The following is an 8,078-nucleotide window of genomic DNA, read 5'->3' on the forward strand; positions in this document are numbered from 1 at the left end:
CAACCCATGTGTCCTAACCCATGTTTCCTAACCCATATGTCCTAACCCATGTGTCCCATCCCTAACTCATGTGTCCTAACCCATGTGCCTCATCCCTAACCATTTGTCCTAACCCATGTGTCCTAACCCATGTGTCCTAACCCATGTGTCCAAACCCATGTGTCCTAACCCATGTGTCCTAACCCATGTGTCCTAACCCTAACCCATGTGTCCTAACCCATGTGTCCTAACCCATGTGTCCAAATCCATGTGTCCTAACCCTAACCCATGTGTCCTAACCCATGTGTCCCATCCCTAACCCATGTGTCCTAACCCATGTGTCCTAACCCATGTGTCCTAACCCATGTGTCCCATCCCTAACCCATGTGTCCTAACCCTAACCCATGTGTCCTAACCCATGTGTCCCATCCCTAACCTTAACCCTTGTGTCCAGGCAGGGCAGGGCAGGCAGGCAGGCAGGCAGGCAAGACAGGACAGGGCAGGAGAGGGCAAGACAGGACAGGGCAGGACAGGGCAGGCAGGCAGGCAAGACAGGACAGGGCAGGCAGGGCAGGGCAAGACAGGACAGGGCAGGCAGGCAGGCAGGCAGGCAGGGCAGGACAAGGCAAGACATGACAGGGCAGGACAAGGCAAGACAGGACAGGGCAAGACAGGACAGGGCAGGACAAAGCAAGACAGGACAGGGCAAGACAGGACAGGGCAACACAGGACAGGACAGGGCAAGACAGGACAGGGCAGGACAAGGCAAGACAGGACTGGGCAAGACAGGACAGGGCAACACAGGACAGGACAGGGCAAGACAGGACAGGGCAGGACAAGAAAGGACAGGGCAGGCAGGACAGGGCAGGGCAGGGCAGGGCAGGACAGGACATGGCAAGACAGGGCAGGGCAGGACAAGGCAGGACAGGACAAGACAGGACAGGGCAGGACAGGGCAAGACAGGACAGGGCAGGACAGGACAGGACAGTCTACAGAGGCACCAGGGGACTATAACACACAGGCTTCATTCGGTTGGTAAAACACCTGAACAGTTGGTCTTTGAAGCAGTGTAACACTCTTCTCTGAGTCCTGCCAGGCAGACAGGTGGGGAGACATTCCTTCTAGGGACAGACAACTGAAATCAAATGTCAGGTTTCAAAATAAAAAGGAGTAATGTATTGGATACCCCCCCCCCCCCCCCTTCCTTCTAGGGACAGACAACTGAAATCAAATGTCAGGTTTCAAAATAAAAAGGAGTAATGTATTGGATACCCCCCCCCCCCTTCCTTCTAGGGACAGACAACTGAAATCAAATGTCAGGTTTCAAAATAAAAAGGAGTAATGTATTGGATACCCCCCCCCCCCTTCCTTCTAGGGACAGACAACTGAAATCAAATGTCAGGTTTCAAAATAAAAAGGAGTAATGTATTCGAGACCCCCCCCCCCCTTCCTTCTAGGGACAGACAACTGAAATCAAATGTCAGGTTTCAAAATAAAAAGGAGTAATGTATTGGATACCCCCCCCCTTCCTTCTAGGGACAGACAACTGAAATCAAATGTCAGGTTTCAAAATAAAAAGGAGTAATGTATTGGATATCCCCCCCCCCCCAGTCACCACTCAGCAGACAGACAGATAGGAGCCACTCTGCACAACAACAGCTAAAAATAAAGCACTGAGTCAGTAACACAATCTGAAACTGTAAATAGACCCTGGGTGACCCAGTCTGTTGGTTATCTCTGCCGGTCTATGAAACCAGTAGGTCCATAAGGAGAACACCTGGCATCTTGTTCTAATTATTATCTTTGGTCTCTAAATGATCTTCTCCACCCGTCAAACCGTTCTGCAGCCTTGCGAGGCCACGTGTGCATCAAGTACAACAACAACAAAAAAATGAAGGCTAGGACATCCGGTTCAAAAAAAACAGATATGGCAAACCGCATGTGCATCTGGTGAACATATGGCATAAACCCAAACCCCACGTCGGTTTTGCCCCACGATAAGGAGAAGGAAAACAAATAGGAAGTAATGCACGAGTATAGGGACGTGGTCTAGTGGTTATCACTTGTTGGACGTAATTAAATGTGAGCTGTCTCTTTAAGAGACACGCCGTCGCGATAAAGCCGTGGCGAGGCTCGCTGCAACCAGCCGGTAGTTTCAGTTCACACAGAAACCACGGTGCAGGCGGCCGCGTGTAGCCGGAGTCTTCTGAGAAAGGAGACCGAAAACCAAGCTGTAGACAGTTATATGTCGTTTCCTGTGGATGATAATAACGAATGGCTCGTCGGTGTTGTACTTTCAATATCTACAAGACCTTGGGGGTGAGTAAAAACGCCGTTTCTTTTCTTGATTTTAAAATGCCTGCTAACCGGTTTAAACAGGTGCATACACCTGTTTGAAATGTTGACCTACTGCTCTCAAAGAGTTTAACGGGACAAAGGCATTTTAATAGAAAATCACCGCCTTGGACATTTTAAAAACTCAAACATGCCTCTCTCTTTTTCACTAGGTTGATATCCAGAATCTTTTTGGACATCATCCCGGTATTGTATTTTTGACCGGAAGCATTTGATGATGGATTGGAACCGTCCCACACCTTGAAATAAGTCCTACCCGGATCGAATTACCGGTCGTGTTAGGTTTCCTACCTAAAGCACCGACCTCACCACTTCCGCGCCTGGAACAGGTGGAAACGTGTCATTTATTTAGTTGTTGTCACCACCCACCTGGAAGTGGCATGGGTAACCAGGTTGAGAAACTGACACATCTGACTTATGACAATGTTCCGACCGCGGATCCCAACGGGTTTGACACGGAGGATGAGCTGGGGCCCCGGATCGGAGTGTCCTACATCTTCTCCGCGGACGACGACGAACAAGAGGAACGTGTTGACGGACCGGACAAGGATCAGAACGAGGAAGAGAAACAATACGATAACTGCAACGAGCTGGAGTGTGTTGTGTACTACCGTGACGAATCTGTGTACGAGAAAAATCTCAAACTCTCTGATATGAGCACGTATTCGACTGAGAATCTTTTAAACAAGTGCATACCGGGGGATTTGGTGGAGTTCGTGGCTACGGGCCAGTACCCTCACTGGGTTGTGTACGTGGGCGACTTTCAGGTCGTTCACCTGCACCGGGCTGAAATCAAGAATAATTTCCTGACAGATGCCAGTCAGGGAAAGCGAGGCAGGATAGTTAACGGGCTGTAGAAATTCCGCGCTCTGCCTCCCGAGGTGGTGGTGCAGAACGCGGTGCAGCAAGTAGGAACGAGAGACCGAGAGCTGGACTGGAGGAACTCTGAGTGCTTTGCTGCGTGGTGCAGGTTCGGGAAGAGGGAATTTAAAATAGGAGGAGAGATCCGTATCGGAAAGCAGCCCTACAGGTTGAAAATGTTGTTTTCTGAAAAGAAGAGTCACGTCCTTGAATTTCAGAGTTTTGACGACTTGATCATGGAGAAGAGGAGAAACGATCAGATAGGCAGAGATGCGGTGACGCAAGAGTTAGCGAACCATCTCAACGCAACCGATGCGGAAATTAAGGACGACTTTCATCAGAGTGTGAACTGAAAGATCCCAAGAGAAACGGGTGGTAATGTCCAGTGGAGGACTTCGGCAGCGTTCAGCTTCAGGATACAGGAGCCCACGTGACTAGAACACTGTTGGAAATCCTGTTTTTTTTTTTTTGGCGCAATGGCCGTGCGCCTTTTTATGCATACCAAAACATTTATATTGGTTTGAGACGAAGTAGCAACTCAACCAATGAAGTGCATTTAATTTACCAACAGTTTCTACCTTGAGACAAGGACACCTTGAAACACACAAACATTCCCATTTAATACTGAACAAAAAGATCAACTCAACATGCAACAATTAAGTTAATTAAATTAATTAATAATAGTAATTAATAATAATAATATTAATAATAATTAATTATTAAATTAATTAAGTTACAGTTCATATAAGGAAAACAGTCGATTGAAATGAATTGATTAGGCCCTAGTATATGGATTTAGGGTCTAATGTTCACTATCGGATGTAAACAAATATGCATCTGTTGGTCACAGATACATTATTTTTAATTTTTAAATGAGCCTCAGGATCTCGTCACGGTATCTCTGGACATTCCAAATTGCCCTCGATTTAAAATGCCATTGTGTTCGTTGTGTCCGTAGCTTATACCTGCCCCATACCATAACCCCACCGCCACCACGGGGCACTCTGTTCACACAACGTTGACGTCAGTGAACCGCTCGCCCACACGACGCCGTACACGTGGTCTGTGGGTTTTGAGGTTGGTTGGACATACTGCCAAATTCTCTAAAAACAACGTTAGATGTGGGTTATGTTAGAGAAATCAAAATTAAATTATCTGATAACAGCTCTGGTGGACCTTCCTGCAGTCAGCATGACAAGTGTACGCTCCCTCAAAACTTGAGACATATGTGACATTGTGTTGTGTGACAAAACTGCACTTTTTTTGTGTGTGTGGCCTTTTTATTGTCCCCAGCACAAGGTGCACCTGTGTAATTATCATTCTGTTTAATCAGCTTCTTGATATGCCACACCTGTCAGGTGAACGGATTATCTTGGCAAAGGAGAAATGTTCCCTAACAGGGATGTCAACAAATTTGTGCCAGAAAATGTGTGTATGGAACATTTCTTGTCTCTTTTTATTCCAGCTCATGAATCATGGGAAAAAACACTTTTACACGTTGTTTTTTTATATTTTTGTTCAGTGTAGCTTCAAGTCGTCCCATATGGACATGTCACTGTTGTTTTCTACCCATCTGAAGAGGAGCAAAGCCTTTCCTATAGCCTTTCATATCTGTCTGTTTCACAACGTGCTCCTGGACAACCCCTGGTGTTTTAGACCAATGGAGAGGGAGCAGAACATGTTCCTGTACAACCCTGGTGTTTTAGACCAATGGCGAGGGAATAGAACATGTTCCTGTACAACCCTGGTGTTTTAGACCAATGGAGAGGGAGCAGAACATGTTCCTGTACAACCCCTGGTGTTTTAGACCAATGGAGAGGGAGCAGAACATGCTCCTGGACAACCCCTGGTGTTTTAGACCAATAGAGAGGGAGCAGAACATGCTTCTGTACAACCCTGGTGTTTTAGACCAATGGAGAGGGAGCAGAACATGCTCCTGGACAACCCCTGGTGTTTTAGACCAATGGAGAGGGAGCAGAACATGCTCCTGGACAACCCTGGTGTTTTAGACCAATGAACAGGGAGCAGAACATGCTCCTGGACAACCCCTGGTGTTTTAGACCAATGGAGAGGAAGGAAGCAAAACATGTGACCCATTTGACATTTCACTTTCCGGATTCCCTACTGTGACTTTATGATTCCCTTTCTGACCTGTCTGACTGGTTATTGTATTCACAACCACAATTCTGTGTGTCCCAAATGGCTCCCTATATAGTGCACTACTTTTGGCCAGAGGCCTATGGTCCCTTGTCAAATGTAGTGCACTACTATACAGGGTGCCATTTGGGATGTTTCCTGGCTGCACTTTAATCTATTATTGATTTCATGGGTTTTTTAAAAACTTTTTTTTTTTTTTTGGAGGTGAATGTTTGTATGAGGAAATATATGGAAATAAATATCTATTTAACCTAAATGCATATTTTCTTACAGCACTAGTCTGTTGATTGGTCAACTGCAAAATGGTAAATGTATTTCTATTCAATTAAAAACCAGACATTGATGGCTGGTACTGTGTAGTTTTGCATTCACACCCAAAGTCAGGTACAACCCCATTACTTTATCTCCCTGAGCAGGAGTCATTACTTTATCTCCCTGAGCAGGAGTCATTACTTTATCTCCCTGAGCAGGAGTCATTACTTCATCTCCCTGAGCAGGAGTCATTACTTCATCTCCCTGAGCAGGAGTCATTACTTCATCTCCCTGAGCAGGAGTCATTACTTTATCTCCCTGAGCAGGAGTCATTACTTCATCTCCCTGAGCAGGAGTCATTACTTCATCTCCCTGAGCAGGAGTCATTACTTTATCTCCCTGAGCAGGAGTCATTACTTTATCTCCCTGAGCAGGAGTCATTACTTTATCTCCCTGAGCAGGAGTCATTACTTTATCTCCCTGAGCAGGAGTCATTACTTTATCTCCCTGAGCAGGAGTCATTACTTTATCTCCCTGAGCAGGAGTCATTACTTTATCTCCCTGAGCAAGAGTCATTACTTTATCTCCCTGAGCAGGAGTCATTACTTTATCTCCCTGAGCAGGAGTCATTACTTTATCTCCCTGAGCAGGAGTCATTACTTTATCTCCCTGAGCAGGAGTCATTACTTAATCTCCCTGAGCAGGAGTCATTACGTTATCTCCCTGAGCAGGAGTCATTACGTTATCTCCCTGAGCAGGAGTCATTACTTTATCTCCCTGAGCAGGAGTCATTACTTTATCTCCCTGAGCAGGAGTCATTACTTTATCTCCCTGAGCAGGAGTCATTACTTCATCTCCCTGAGCAGGAGTCATTACTTCATCTCCCTGAGCAGGAGTCATTACTTTATCTCCCTGAGCAGGAGTCATTACTTCATCTCCCTGAGCAGGAGTCATTCCATTACTTTTTCTCCCTGAGCAGGAGTCATTACTTTATCTCCCTGAGCAGGAGTCATTACTTTATCTCCCTGAGCAGGAGTCATTACGTTATCTCCCTGAGCAGGAGTCATTACTTTATCTCCCTGAGCAGGAGTCATTACTTTATCTCCCTGAGCAGGAGTCATTACTTTATCTCCCTGAGCAGGAGTCATTACTTTATCTCCCTGAGCAGGAGTCATTACTTTATCTCCCTGAGCAGGAGTCATTACTTCATCTCCCTGAGCAGGAGTCATTCCATTACTTTTTCTCCCTGAGCAGGAGTCATTACTTTATCTCCCTGAGCAGGAGTCATTACTTTATCTCCCTGAGCAGGAGTCATTACTTTATCTCCCTGAGCAGGAGTCATTACGTTATCTCCCTGAGCAGGAGTCATTACTTCATCTCCCTGAGCAGGAGTCATTACTTTATCTCCCTGAGCAGGAGTCATTACTTTATCTCCCTGAGCAGGAGTCATTACGTTATCTCCCTGAGCAGGAGTCATTACTTCATCTCCCTGAGCAGGAGTCATTACGTTATCTCCCTGAGCAGGAGTCATTACTTTATCTCCCTGAGCAGGAGTCATTTCATTTCATCCACTACACAACCATTCCAACATTTTCCCTTTGCTTGTCTTCCACAGGTGTTCCATTTGAGTTGGAAAGAAAGTGAACTGGGGCAGTGATACATTTTGATTCAACCTCCAGAATAGCTGAATAACCTCCGACATCTTGAATGCTGCTTCACTATCTCCCAAAACCCTTCACCCCTCAGGGTGTTCTGTTCACCCCTCAGGGTGTTCTGTTCACCCTTCAGGGTGTTCTGTTCAGCCCTCAGGGTGTTCTGTTCACCCTTCAGGGTGTTCTGTTCAGCCCTTCACCCTTCAGGGTGTTCTGTTCACCCTCAGGGTGTTCTGTTCACCCTTCAGGGTGTTCTGTTCAGCCCTCAGGGTGTTCTGTTCACCCTTCAGGGTGTTCTGTTCACCCCTCAGGGTGTTCTGTTCACCCCTCAGGGTGTTCTGTTCACCCTTCAGGGTGTTCTGTTCAGCCCTCAGGGTGTTCTGTTCACCCTTCAAGGTGTTCTGTTCAGCCCTCAGGGTGTTCTGTTCACCCTTCAGGGTGTTCTGTTCAGCCCTTCACCCTTCAGGGTGTTCTGTTCACCCCTCAGGGTGTTCTGTTCACCCCTCAGGGTGTTCTGTTCAGCCCTTCACCCTTCAGGGTGTTCTGTTCAGCCCTCAGGGTGTTCTGTTCAGCCCTCAGGGTGTTCTGTTCACCCTTCAGGGTGTTCTGTTCAGCCCTTCACCCCTCAGGGTGTTCCGTTCAGCCCTTCACCCCTCAGGGTGTTCTGGTTTAGCCCTTCACCCCTCAGGGTGTTCTGGTTTAACCCTTCACCCCTCAGGGTGTTCTGGTTTAACCCTTCACCCTTCAGGGTGTTCTGTTCAGCCCTTCACCCCTCAGGGTGTTCTGTTCACCCCTCAGGGTGTTCTGTTCAGCCCTTCACCC

General features: G+C 46.9%; 1 pseudogene; it reads left to right on the forward strand.

Moving 5' to 3' along the window:
• Positions 1 to 2,153: 2,153 nt before the first annotated feature.
• Positions 2,154 to 3,548, forward strand: LOC139405627 (protein LRATD2-like; annotated as a pseudogene).
• The last annotated feature ends 4,530 nt before the right edge of the window (positions 3,549 to 8,078 follow it).

Source organism: Oncorhynchus clarkii, chromosome 3 (genome assembly GCF_045791955.1).
Source record: "Oncorhynchus clarkii lewisi isolate Uvic-CL-2024 chromosome 3, UVic_Ocla_1.0, whole genome shotgun sequence".
Taxonomy (NCBI): Eukaryota; Metazoa; Chordata; class Actinopteri; order Salmoniformes; family Salmonidae; genus Oncorhynchus; species Oncorhynchus clarkii.